Genomic DNA, 15,033 nt, shown 5'->3' with positions numbered 1-15,033 from the left:
AGGTACACGCCAAGGCAACTGAGCCACAACCGGGGCTGGAGAGTCAGTGCTGCCCAGAGAGTTAGAACTGCGGATGGCTAGATGGGGTGGTTCAGGTGAGTGTCACTGAAGGTACGTTCAGACTGAAGTCTGTATTGAGGGAGCCAGACACACAGATCAAAAGAAAGCATAGTCGGAGCAGAGGAGATGCAAGTGCAAAGGATCCTAAAGCATGAAATGAACCTGACCTGTGATCATGTTTCTGGGGGGAAGAAAGTGGTCTGGGAGGTCTTAGGCAGGCCAGGGTCAGATCCCAGAACACTGTCCCATCTGGTTTCAGCAGTCCTAAGAATCACATAGTAGTTAGCAAACAAAGCAGAGGGTGTTTAGGACCAGAACCTAGGCCTCCCTGCCTGCTAGATCCTTGTGCTTATTGAAGTGGTGAGCAACCAGGAGAGGAGGAGCAGGCTATAATCTAGAACAGTGCTGCTTTAGCTGTACTATGCACATCATAGTGGAATTAGAAGTAGTGCATCTTGTTAGAATGCAGGTTCTCATTCGTAAGGCCTAGGGAGAAGCCCAGAGTCTACATTTTTCTGACAAGCCTCCAGGATTGCAGTTGCCGCTGCTCCGGGGGAGCGACTACTGTGCATGCTGATGTCTCCAACTCCGCCTGTGTGCGTGTCAGGCTGCACGCAGCTGATGAGTTCGACTAAAGCCATGAAGGGAATTGCACCGTTTCCTGAGTTACCTTTTCCAAGGAGGACTGATAGGGACCTGTCAGTGTAAACCAAGTAGAAAGAAGGGAAATTATGTGGTTTAGTTAGTGGTGAGTACAGCTCTGTGTGGCTTAACTTCCACAATACTAGTACCTTCTGTGAAATGGGACAGGAGCCACGTGGACCTTGTGCAAACGCCGTATTGTAAACCTCTTAACACCTGAGATCTTGTGAGCTGTGGCTACTGAACACAGGAGGCCAGCACGCGAGGTGTGTGGTTGGGCTGAGTGGAGGCTGTGCAGGTGACTGTTCATTGACTGAACTTTTGTTCCAGGCTCAGATGTAGATCGACACATGCTCAGCAGGCCAGATCTGATTATGGCCAACGCTTGCTTACTATGCGTGAATCCTTTACTGGGAGGAAAGGGCTCAACAGGAGGGAAAGAGCAGGAGAGGTAAATGATAGACAATATGGGGTGTATGTTTCAACATCTTGTGACAATATTTCTAACACTAAGGGTAGGGTCACTGGTCAAGCTGCAGAATGTATAGGGTTACACAGGTAGAAGGTTCAATATAGAAGAAGAAATCTTAGAACAAAATTCCAGTTCCTATAAAAAAGCTAGACCTACTGAGCCAATAGGAATCCAGAGGAAGCCCTTTATCTAACACTTTAAGATAACCATTGCACTTAGAACTGAAGTTATTTCTTGAATGTCGCCTTTCAGTCAAATAATAGGTTGGTATAGAAAATGAATACTATCACCTATAAGTTATGAGAGCTTTTAAAAATAACCGTGAGACCAAAGGGTCAACAAGTACCAAAAAGCACTGATAAGCAAACTGAGGAATGGTTTCCACAGAATCAACAGCATGGAACTAACAAACTGACACATCGGGAAATGGTAACCAGTGTCACAGGATCAAACTTGTTAAACAGGAACTCAGCATTTGTAGTGTAAACTTGCTCCTAAAATGTAATAAAATATAACAACCCATGGAGCACAGCTTTACACAAAGGAGTCCAACTTGACCTGTTAGCAACTGAGGTTTACAGTAAATTCAATGGCCTGTGGCCTTGGAATTTCCCCTACAGTAGATAGGTCGAGTCACCAGAAACTACTGGAGCTGCCCCCAAAAATCCTGCCAGGGTTTCCACTCTTGCCTCAGCCTCAAACTGGCATGGTCTGGTATCAGTCTGGGCTAAATGATCTTTGAGTGGATTATCCAAGAGATCTATCTACAAAGTAAAGGAAATAATGCCCACTATTTGTATATAAAATTAAAATTTTAAGTATGAAAAATGAAGACCCTCTGCGTGGGGGAATTGAAGGACTCCGCTATTGGGAGTATGGAGAGGAATGCACTGTTGACTGAAATAAATACTAACATCTAATGTTTATTGCGTTTTTACTATAGATTGGGTGGATTAGCTCAAGAATCTTCACAACAGCCCTATACAAGAAAAAAATGTGAAATTATGAAGTGGGTATCCTTTCAGTGAAATGCTTGTCTCTGCCCTTGTCTGCACAGGCTGTTTTATGCCTCTAGAGGTAGAGCATTCTTTTGGGTCACCTTTCTTTGGAATGGGTTCAAATACAGAATGCTCAACTGATAGATCAATATTACTCATAGCACCTGCAAGTAAAATTTTGCTGAAGATCATCCAACAAAGGTTGCAGCAGTACATTGACAGAGAACTACCCGAGGCTCAGAGGACATGGAACAAAGACTATCGTTGATATCAGATGGATCCTGACTTTATGAAAATCGTTTTCTGAGTCTAACCAGTCGCATATATTTTGGGGATTCACTAAATTCCTTGCCGGGCAAAAATAATCATTATTTTATTCTGACCACCACAGAACCAAGTAGAAGTGAGCCAAGAAGAAAAGTTTTAAGTTCTTTTGTGTTAACTTTAATTCATTGTGTAATCCATACTGAAGGCTGAAATCCTTGATCTTTATCAGCAAGTGCTTCAAGCCCTCATTTTCTGCAAGCAACGGTGTATCATCTGCATATCGCCAAGTTGTGAATAAGCCTTCCTCCAATCTTGATGCCACATTCTTCTTCATATAACCCAGCTTCTCTATTTGTTAAGCATACGATTGAATAAGTATGGTGAAATGATACAACCCTGACATACCCCCTTCCTAATTTTCACCCATGAAGTATTCCCTTGCGCTGTCCACCCAACTGTCTCTTGATCCATGTACAGAACACAATTAGGTGTTTTGAAATTCCCTTTTTTTTTTTTAATCATTTATTAGGGGCACATACAACTCATCACAATACATACATACATCAATTGTGTAAAGCACATTGGTACATTCATTGCCCTCATCATTCTCAAAACATTTGCTCTCCACTTAAGGCCCTGGCATCAGCTCATTTTTTCCCCTCCCTCCCCGCTACAGTTAGCTGCAGTCTAACTTCCCTCATGAACTCTTGATAATTTATAAATTATTATTTTGTCATATCTTACACTGATGTCTCCCTTCACCGACTTTTCTTTTGTCCGTCCACCAGGGAGGAGGTTATATGTAGATCCTTGTAATCGGTTCCCCTCCTCTACCCCACCCTTCCTGCACCGCTACCCTTACCGCTGGTCCTGAAGGGATCATCTGTCCTGAATTCCCTGTTTCCAGTTCCTATCTGTACCAGTGTACATCCTGTGGTCTAGCCAAGTTTGTAAGGTAGAATTGGGATCATGATAGTGGGTGGAGAGGAAGCATTTAGGAATTGGAGGAAAGTTATATGTTTTAATGTGGCTACACTGCACCCTGACTGGCTCATCTCCCCTCACCCTTCTGTAAGGTGATGTCCAATTGCCTACAGTTGGGTTTGGGTCTCCACTCCACACTCCCCCTCATTCACAATGATAGGATTTTTTGTTCTGGTGATGCCTGATACCTGATCCCTTTGACACCTCGTGATCACACAGGCTGGTGTGCTTCTTCCATGTGGGCTTTGTTACTTATGAGTTAGAGGGCTGCTTGTTTACCTTCAAGTCTTTAAGATCCCCAGACGCTATATCATTTGATAGCCAGCCGGGCACCATCAGCTTTCTTTACCACATTTGCTTATGCACCCATTTGTCTTCAGTGATCATATCGGGGGAAATTCCCATTCTTCTCAAGGTTATCCACAGTTTGTTACAGTCCACACATTCGAACATCTTGGCATAGTCAAAACACAACTAAACATCTTTCTGTTATTCTTTGAGTCAAGAGCCATCTTTTTTCTGGGTTTCCAGGTCTTCCAAAAGCCTAACTACTAAGATTCACATGACTTTAAAGGAGGAGAAATTTTTCACAACACAAGAATCTTTTCTGAATTAGGGAATTTTCTGCATACCACCGTGCTTACAGATTCTACCTAACTCCTTGAGACAAGGAAAGCTATTCACAATGGATTAAACTCAACACAGAATAACAAACCTTTCTTCTTGGCTCACTTCTCTTAGGTTCTGTGGTGGTCAGAATAGAACTAAATGGTTATTTTTGCCCCACAAGGAGTTTACAGTGAATCTTGAACAGACTAAGTACAGATTTGAACATATGAGACTGGTTAGACTCAGAAAATGATTGCCTTAAACCCAGCACTAAGAAAGTTAGAAGGAGCTCATTTTCATTGGCTCAAAGCCCCTTGAGTGGGCTACTCTTTGTGACTCAAACGTATTTCCCGGCTCAAAGGTAAAATATTAAAATATCAAATTGTTGCTTCTGTTATTTCTGAACCTCAAGGATAATTGTGACCCTTTGTTGTCTTACTAGTTATTTATTGTCACAGAAAAGGATGGGGATAAAAGGGATTTGTATTTGTTTAACACCTGGGGCCTGGAGAGTACAAATCCATGAATATATTGCTTGAGTCTCCAGCAACCCTATACAGAAAACCCTTGTTTCATCATTTAACTCCAGATTCTGGGCAAAATTGTCTTTATCTTTCCTTAAATGACTTACTAGTGTCCTGTTCATACCTATAGTTTTACTATTTCATCTTTTTGAAAAGCCCACCAGAATTCTCTAGAAAATTAAGGTGAAATGAGTTCCTCTTGGTCGCATGAAACAGATGGTTTGGGCATGCCCAGCTTTAAAGGCATAGCTGCAGTCTGACTTCCAGAAGAGGTCACAGGAATAACACGGTGGAAAATGATTTGAGCCCCACTTAGGTTGTGACTTCATTGTAAACACAGCGTGGCACCAATTGGATGTGCTCCTCCAAAGATGGTTGATACATTATAGTAACAATGGAGTGGGGGAGAGGGGTGTCTTTGATGACCCAACAGGCATGAAGGGAAAGGGTAAAAAAACAGTATGACCACCCTTCATCTACGTGTGTTAGTTCTGAAGAGGGCACCCCTAAGTCAAGCTCCCTAGCCTTCTGCGTGTGCTCCAACTGACTTGTCTTTCACACAGGGAAACCATCTCTCCAAGGCTTCCCAAAATTCTCAAGGAGATTGATCATGGTCACTGCTTCCCCCAGCGTCCTGGAATTTGTCCTGGTCACATTGGCAGTTCAGTGGTGAGCAGAATGTGTGTAACGTACTCATGGTGTTTGGATGGTTCCCAGGTTGAGGATGGAGCTAGGACCCTGACTGCCATTCACAACCTTGTGCAGACCAAAGGCCTTGTTATTTCCAGCACTAACACAGTGCCCAGTGAGGGAGGCCAGCAAGAGAATAGCTCACAGAATAATTTACTTCTCTTTTCCCCCAAAAACCTCTGTGCTTTTCATAAAAGTATGGGAGGGAGTGGGATGTTATAAAAGAACACAGGGAGAGCTCCCAAGACTGGAATTAGCATACAAGCTTCCCAAGAGAGTGGTGCCCAAGCCAGACTTGAAACATTGGAGGAGGAAGGCTAAGGAGAGAAGTAAGGGAGACAATTTGGGACAAAGGCACAGACACTAGAGGTCACCTTCAGGTTCCCGTTGTCGGGAGCAGCAAGAACACAATTTGAGTTGGAGTGTCAGGAAGATGCAGTTTCTCTTTAAGCAAGAGTCCTATTTACCATACATACTAAAGAGTTTGGATTTTGCCCAACAACTTTCAGGAACCTTTGAAGGGTTTTGATAGAAGATCTGATCTAAGATTTGCATTTCAGACATCTGATTTGCATTGGGGAAAATCCCAGTGGTGACTGTGGAGAATGGAGGGCAGACTGGAGAGTTGGAAATGTCTGGATGGGCTAACGATCCAAGTGGGAAGAAAGAAGGGGAGGGCCTCTAGTCCCTGCTGGCACAGTGGGTTATGCATTGGGCTACTAACCTCAAAGTGAGCAGTTTGAAACTACCCATTGCTCCTCGGGAGAAAGATGAGGGTTTCTACTTCCATAAAGCATAGCACATTCACAAATGCCAGGGGGAGGTCTACCCTGTCCAACAGGGTCGCTGTGAGTCGGAATGGACTTGACAGTGGCCGTGAGTGTGGTTTGGTTGAATCCATAAAGGGGGGATCACAGGGAGAATGGACAGGGACTTCTGCATCCTGCATTGGCGGACTAGGAATCTGGGTCCAACTCTCACTCTGCAGACAATAAGCAATTCTGGATGCATTTTTCTAAAGACATCACAGAGCTAATGAGACAATGAGGAATTGTTACACCAAGACCCAGAAGGCGAAACGGAGAGAGGTCAGCCCTGCAGCGGTAGGCGCAGTGGCAGCTAAGAGGCAATAGCGCTTCTAACTCCCTGGGTGGTTGTTCGGGGCCATCGAGTCAGTTCCAACTCACAGCGACCCCGGGTACAACCGAGGGGACCCCTTCTCCCAGCTGCTCTTAGCTTTGAGCCCATGGTTGCAGCCACAATGTCACCCTCGGGTGGAGCGCCTTCCTCTTGGTCACTGCCCCTCCACTCTACCTGTGCTGAACCTGGGACTCAGATGGGAGAGTCCAGTGAATTTGGTTAATGAAAACATTACATCCTTTTAATTTTGTTTTTCCCCCCTAACTTCTAATGAAGTCTAGGACGGCCTTTTATTAGGAATCTACCTAACAAGTCCCAGTAGCATTAGCTATATTTGTGACTTTGAAACCAGAAGTGTTCGGATATTTTCCAGGGACAGTGCACATACAATTGTGGCAGATTTCTCAAAACATCGCTTACATTCATCCCTATTTCTAAATTATAGTTGTTATTAGACCTGATGATACATCTTGTTTAGTACATCTTTATTTAGTGCATTCATAAAGAAGCACATATATTACTGTATCACAAGTTTGGTTTTGAAGTTGTTTCAATAGCTGTACTTTCATCTAATAGGGAATCCTATTTATTTTGTGTTTTTTAAACATTGTTCTCAGAAGGAATCCATAGCTGTCTCAGATTGCTATTGGGGCCCATGGAACACAAAGGTTAAGCACTTGGAGTCTAATAAGACCAGTCGTTACAGGTTAGAGTTGGGCCTATGGCAGGTGGGAGCTCTGGTAAGCCACCTGCATTTAGGATTGCAATTCTAGGAGTGAAGGTGAATTTTAAAACAGACCAGGCCTCATACACACTGACAGCTGCCCAGTTCTCAATCACAGGGATGGCCTCGTGCATTTTAAAATGGCAAACTGAGTGAAAACAATCCTCCGAGTGATGCCCCAATGGGCCCCAGCTGCGGCTTCCTGTCCTTGGGTCTCCTTTTTTCCAGTCTTGCAATTCTGTCAGAATTCAGGACGTGGACAAACCATTCCTGTTTCCCATTAGAAGTTAGAGATTAACCCACCTCCATCTGAAAGACACACAGCGATCCTATGGGACAGGGATAGAACTGCCCTCTGTGGGTTTATGAGACTGTACCTCTTTACAGGAGTAGTGAGGTAGTTAAGGTTTAGTGAGCCAACCTGGCCGATAAACACATGTGGGAATAATTGATGGGCGGAGAGATAAATGATGTGGTGAGCCTCACCTTTCTAGTTCTCAGATCTCTTGCTCTCTCTTGGTCAGACCAGGATGCAGCTGCCTTAGCCAGTTCCCTGCTTCAGCTGGCAAGGCTCACTTCCTGCAAGACATCCCCGAGGAGAAGCCACATGGACCTACCCTGATGTAGCCCTGGGTGCTGGAGAAGCTGCGTGGAGACCCCTGTCAGCGCTGAGATGCTTACACACTCACTGATTCAGCTTTCCTCCTGCAGTTGGCGTCATTGTGTGTGTTTGTGAGATTGAGGAGGACTTTGTAGATTGGTGTCTGACATATGGACTAATATCGGACTTATGGGCTTAGACAGCACTGGGTTGGGATGTTTTCTTAATGAACACTTACCCTTTATACAAAATATATATACATATGGATTTGTTTCTCTAATCTACCCAGACTAACATGTAGAAAGCCTTATCTTTCTCCCATAGAAGAACTGGTGGTTTTGAACTGCTGACCTTGTGTTTAACGGCCCAGCACATGACCAGTTGGCCTCCTTCTATGGGAATTGACTCGGTGGCAGTGGATTTCGATCGGAAGGGCAGACTTTTCTAGCAGTACCTGTGGCTGGAATGTGGCTGCATACCTCTGAGCCAAGGACCATCAGAACCAGACAGCTCTCCCAAACCAAAGGGCTCTAAAAGACCTGTCCACCAAGTCCTGCTTATAAAACACCGTGACCTGTTGATTAGGGAGGTAGATTTTCATGGGCAAGGCCCCCTTTGTCCTCCTTGTGTGTTGTTGTTGTTAGTTACCATGGGGTTGGCACTGACCCATAGCAACTCTATGCACAATGGAAGGAAACACTGCACGGTCCTGGGCCATCCTCACAATTGTTCCTGTGCCTGAGAGCATTGTTGCAGCCACCGGTCGAAGCCTCTCATCGCAGGCCTTCCTCTTTTTTGCTGCCCTTCTACTTTATCAAACATGATGTCTTTCTCCAAGGACTGATCTCTCCTGACAATATGTCCAAAGTATGTAAGACTAAGTCTGGCCATCTTTGCCTCTAAGGAGCGCTCTGGCCTTACTTCTTCCAAGGCAGATCAGCTTGGCTTCTAGCAGGTCATAGTACTTTCAATATTCTTCTCCAGCACTACAATTCCGATGCATCTATACCTCTATGGCCTTCTTATTCACAATGTCCAACTTTCACAGGCATACGATGCAACTAAGAACACCCTGGCTTGGGTCAGGCACACCTTACTCCTCAACATAATTTTCTTGCTCTTCAGTACTCTAATGAGGTCTTGTGCAGCAATGTCTTTGATCTCTTGACTGCTGCTTCCATGAACATTGATTGTGGATTCAAGTGAGACAAAAATCCTTGTGTACTAGAATTCAACAAATACTCTTGTTCTCCCTTCTGCCCCTGACTCTGGAATTGGCTTCCTCGAGACAGGTTGCCCCGAGTCACCCCCACTGTGTGAACACAAGCATCAGGCAGAAAGAAAGAAATTCAAGTAATCTCTGAAGAAAGATAACACCCTAGGTCTCAACTTAGTTCCATAAACATTTTTCAAATGCAATGTCTAGAATAAAGGTAACAGGGCTCGTGAGGAGGAGAAGGGGTGGGCTGGGAAGCAATAGACAACTGACAACAGAAATGTACCCACAAGTACTCCGGAGAGTGGAATTGCTAGACTCGGGCTGTAGAAAAGCCACACTCACAGAGAATCCAAGGGGAGGCAATAACAAGTGCCCTTGCCGATTTACAGAAGGATGAGTCAGGAAGAAGGCCTGATCTGGAGGTATTCCGTGGAACTGATACCCAGCTGGAGTTGAATTCCCCCGGGGGCCAGCCACAGAGCAGTAGAGAGTGTGGAGAGAGGTCGGTGAGTCCGGGATTCGAGTTGCAAGTGATGAGCCTCAACCTGAATCGGCTTGAGGAGACAGGACACGTACTCACAGAAAACGACAGCCAGTCTCTGGCCATCAACCCATCCCCAGACCCGAAGAGCATCTTCAGAGGTGTGTATGCAAATGTGTGTGTGTGTGTCCACCTGTCAGTCTCTTCTGTTTGTCTATACCCTGTGGCCCCTCATTCCCACCTGAGGGCAGAATTCATCCACTGGGTAGGAAAAAGATGGGCAGGCACCTTGAAAGTTGCACCATTCCAGGTTAGCATGGTGTGGTAGTTACATAACCGTTTGTCAATTTGAGAGATTATGAGTGAAGGGTGGAGTCTAGTCTGTCAATCAGATCATAGCCAATAAGGCCTCTGTGTGGGCATGGCCTTCTGAGGATTCCCCCTTGGAGGCAGGAGATACACTCTCTCTCTGCTCACTCCCTGAGAGATGCTCTACTGAAAAGACATATGGTGCTACGCCCTGGGAGCTGGAGAAGTCACACAGACCTACCCTGATACAACCAGACCTCTGGAGCTAGAGAAGCCACATAGAGACCCCTGCCAGTGCTGAGATGCTTACAATACCAATGAATCCACAAGACTTCCAACCTACTGGCCTGTGATCCTCCTGCATTTGGCATCATTGCATATATTTCATGAGTCTGAAGAGGATTTTACAAATTGGTATTGGACATATGGGCTAATATTGGACTTATGGACTTGATCTGGACTGTGCTAGGACATTTTCTCAATATTCCATTGCTCTTGTATATAAGCCTCTTTCTTGTATACATTTGACTGTCTATGAATTTGTTTCTCTAATCTACCCAGACTAACACAGGTGGAATGACACCATCTTGGTTCGAGCTTTACATTTTAAAAGTCCCTGTGGCTGGCACTGTTTAGAACAGTGGTTCTCAACCTGTGGGTTGCCACCCCTTTGGGGGTCAAATGACCCTTTAACAGGGGTCACCTGATTCATAACAGTAGTAAAATCAGTTATGAAGTAGCAACGAAAATAATGTTATGGTTGGGGAGACACCACAACATGAACTGTATGAAAAGGCCACAGCATTAGTCACGATAACAAAGATTGGCCTCGTCAGGGTGTTACGGGAATGCAGACAGAAAACACTAGACAACTAGAATCTGCTGTAACCCTAAGTAGCTGTTGGTAGTGGCTGTGGAGTCAGCCCATGGGCTCAGTGGTGTCAGACACAATGGAGCAAAGCATTGCCCAGCCTGTGCTGTCCTGTGTGTGAGGTGGACAAAAGAATCATTTGCGTTACATGCCACGCGTGCCACGGTTGTATTGTGCTGCTTGTGCCCCTCTCTGTTCTCCCAAGCAGGGTCTGGCCCTCGCTGCATGGAACTAGAGGAATTCATTACAAGATTACTGTCACCCGAACAAAATCATACCCAATGTGAATGGGGCGGGGTGGGGGTGGGATGGGCGTGCGTGTGCGGACTGGAGACCCAAAGCCCATCTGTAGACAGAGGGGTCACAAGGAAGAGATGAGCCAGTCAGGGTGCTGTATAGCACCGATGAAACACACAACTTTCCTCTAGTTCTTTGGTGCTTCCTTCCCCCACTATCATGAACTCAATTCTGCCTTACAAATCAGATTAGACCAGAACATGCACACTGCTACAGATAAGAGCCCACAACACAGGAAATCCAGGATAGACAAACCCCTCAGGGCCAATAAGGAGAGTAAAGATACCAGGACTAGGGGAAGTTGGGGGGAGAAAGGAGAAATCGATCCCAGTGATCAACATATAACCACCCCCTGAGGGACAAACAACGGAAAAGTGGGTGGAGGGCGACAGAGGACGATGTAAGATATGAAAGTAATAATCTGTAACTTATCAAGGGTTCATGAGAGAGGGTAGGGGAAAATGAGGAGCTGATATCAAGGGCTCAAGTAGAAAGAAGGTGCTTTGAAAATGATGATGGCAGCATATGTACAAATGTGCCTGATATAATGGATGACTGTATAGATTGTGATAAGAGAGATAAGAACCCCCAATAAAAGTATTTAGCAATTAAAAAAAAGATTATCTTTTAGCTCTAGCTTAGTGTCTGAGATATACATATGAGTTTCTGTGGATTTGTTTCACTAATGTACCCAGACTAACACACTGTTGCCCGCTTGTGTTAAAAAGTATTCCTCTCAGTTAAAAGGTTAAAAAGTATCCCTCTCAGTAGTGATTGATGGAATGGAAGGCTTGGATGATTGTGAACTATGAAACTAGGAAGCTGCTTAAAATATATTCTGAATAATCATAGCTTTTAAATTCACGGTTTTGCTTGGAAGCACTCATTATACAATAAATATGTTCCTCTAGCCTTTTTAGTTTTAGCGTTTATAGCATTCTTGTTATTCTGGGGTGCCATTTTGATGGGAAGATCTGGCACAAAGATTCTCTCCTTATGATACAGTATGGCTAATTCTGTTTTGGACTACATTCTCACGGTGATTTTACAAGGATAAGTCAAGAAAGATTGCTACAAAATCATAGCCACCTTTATTAAAAACGTCAAAAGGTGAAGCTATTATTTCTTGACGGATCTTCCATCTAGATGCTTACACTTATGAACTTGCGGTTCGCCTTCCTCTAGCCTTTTCCCAAGATGCTCTGGTGCCGCAGTTGGGTAGGCCATGGCCACGTGGAGTTGGCAGGGCCAGCCGTGCAAACCCACCAGCTGCTCTGTGGGACACGGTTGAGGCTCTCTGTGCTCACAAAGATTCCCAGTGTTGGAAACCCCATAGAACCACAATCGCCTCGATGGCAGTGGGCCTATTTGTTTTTGACTCTTCCCCTAAGAATTTTGCACTGATTCATACCACGTCCCAGTGGCAGTTTGGGCATCCTCCGGGGACTCACAATTGTGTGCCTTTGGCATTGCCTTAACTAGCATTCTCTACTTTTATATCAGGTTCTAATGTTGGTGGCAGTGGGCACACAGAGCTCACAGACTATATCCTCACAATTAAGGGGTTTGTTAGGGATGTCCCACCACTTGTCTGTCACCTTGTCATACTGTGTTGGCTCGTGTGTTGCTCTGAGGCTGGATGCTGTGTCACTGGTATTTCAAACGCCGGCAGGGTCATCCAAAGTGAACAGGTTTCAGCAGAGCGTTCAGACTAAGAACGGACTATGTAGATGGAATCAGCTGCCCACGTTGGAGGAAGGAGCTGCTGGAACCTTACGTTGCCTGGAAGCATTGTCAAATACGGAAGGACTCATGAATGGACGCAGAGCATTGTCAGACGGCGGGAAGGGACTGGAAATGTGAGTGAGAAGGAGCTGCTTCCTGTGATTGAGTCAATGATGTTGGTGAGCGAAGGAAAGCCTGGTGGAATAAAGCCTGTGGGAGCTTCATCTGCTGCTGGGCAGTTCTCAAAATGAGAAGAAACTTCTGCAAACCCCAATTAATCATCGGAACCTGGCAGGCACCAGTATGCATCTAGAAAAACCTCCAAGTCGTCAACAGTTAAATGGACCGTATAGAGATGGACATTCTAGGCTTCGTGGCCATTTTGAATCAGAAAATCACGGGGTTGACTAGGCTGGGGAGAGGAATGGCATTGTGGTCATCATCACAAGGGGCATTTCAAGATGTAGCTTGTGGTGCCACGCTACCTGTGAACAGATCAGATCTGTCTACCATCCTGGAAGGCCAATCAGTACAACTGTTATTCGAATTTCTGCGCCAGCCACCAAAGCTAGCGATGGGGACGTTGGAGAAGTCTACCAACATCTTCAGTCTGAAATTGATCAAACATGTCATCAAGATGCACTGATCACGACTGGCCATAGGGCTGGCAAAGCTGGCAACCAGGAGGAAGGAACAGTAGCTAGAAATATGGCCTTGGTGATCGAAAGGAAGCTGGGGATCGCATGATCGAGTTTTGCAAGACCAATAAGTTCATTGCAAACACCTTTTTTCGACGACCCAAACAGTGACCACATACATGGACTTCTCCAGATGGAATGCACAGAAATCAAATTGACCACTTCCGTGGGAAGAGGGCTTGCAGAAGCTCACTGTAAGCACCTACAGCCAGGCAAGGGCCAACAGTGGAACGGGCCATTAATTGCTCATAGGTAAGTTCAGGTTGCAGCTGAAGAAAATGATGACAAGTCCATGGGACCCAAATATGGCCTTGAGGCTATCCTACTTGAATTTCAAGGCCATCCCATAATAGATTTGATACACTGAGCACTAATGACAGGCTGATGAGCTGTAGAATGACATCAAGAACATCATTTATGGGAAGGGGGAAGGGGGAACTGATAGCAATGATGACTATATAACCCCCTTTGAGAGGAGTGAATAACAGAATGGCAGCTGAATGGATACATTGGATGGTGTAAGATACAGGGGGTGGGGGGAGGAATATCAATAACAATAATAATATCTAATATAATAACAGGGTTCTTGGAGGAGGGGGAGGATCAAGGAGAGCTGATATCAAAGGGTGCAAGAAGAAAGAAAATGTTCTGAAAATGATGGTGGCAACAATTGTAGAATCATGCTTGATCTAATTTAACTATGGATTGTTGTAATATCTGTAAGAGCTCCCAATAAAAGTGGGAAAAAGAAAAAGACCCACAAAATCAAATAAAAAAAAAAGAACCTCATACACAAAGAAAGCAAAAGGTCACTAAAAAGATAGAAAAAAGAAAAGGTCAAAGTGGATGTCAGAAGACTGAAACTTGCTGTTGATTGTTTAGTCATGAAGGCAAATAAAAGAAATGATGACGTAAAAGAGCTGAACAAAAAATTCCAAAGGGCAGCTCTAGAAGACAAAATAAAATATTATCATGAATTGTGTTTAGAAATGTTTTTTGGCAGGTCCCAGTGGCTCCTGTGGCAAGCACAGCGGCAGCAGCCAGGCAACCCAGCTTCAAGAAAGCTCTTGGTGCCCTGCAGCAGCACCAGGCACCCAGCAAGCACTCTCCGCGCAGCCCAGAAGGAAGGTGCGCTCGGCCAGAGGCGCGGTGAAGGAGGAACCCAGAAGGAGAGATCATCAGTGAGCCTACGCCTGCGAAAGTGGAGACCAAGCCAAAAAGGCACCCGGAAAGCATAAATCCTCAGTCAAAAAAGTGCAAACAAATGGGACCGGGGAGCAAAGGGGAAACAGGCTGAAGTCGCTGACCAAGAAGCTCAGGACGATGCTGAAAATGGAGCAATGGAAAAACAAGGAGAGTCCAGCCTCTGATGAAGCAGGAGAAAATGAAGCCAAGTCTGATGAATGTTCATCTACCATGTCTTATCCGTGGGCCCTGTTATCTCCCTTCTTGTACAATCCAGAGGAAGATTTTTATCAACTATTTTGTAAATACAAGTTTTCTAGTAGCTCTAGAAACATTTAAAAAAAAACATTTTTAAGAAGGAGGAAATCCTACTTCATTCCATTTCTTTTAAACAAATGTGTGTGTTTTTTTAAGACGTGAAATCACTTACTGGTTGTTCATTTTTTGGTACAACCAGAAAATAGTGGGATGTTGAACTGTGGGAAGATTTGACTGTCTTGGGTGTCAACCTAACATTCCATGGGATGAGGGAGGTTT

Source organism: Echinops telfairi, unplaced genomic scaffold (genome assembly GCF_000313985.2).
Source record: "Echinops telfairi isolate 266 unplaced genomic scaffold, ASM31398v2 ScPeMD7_9;HRSCAF=40, whole genome shotgun sequence".
Lineage (NCBI taxonomy): Eukaryota > Metazoa > Chordata > Mammalia > Afrosoricida > Tenrecidae > Echinops > Echinops telfairi.
Note: the sequence above shows the minus strand (reverse complement) of the source record.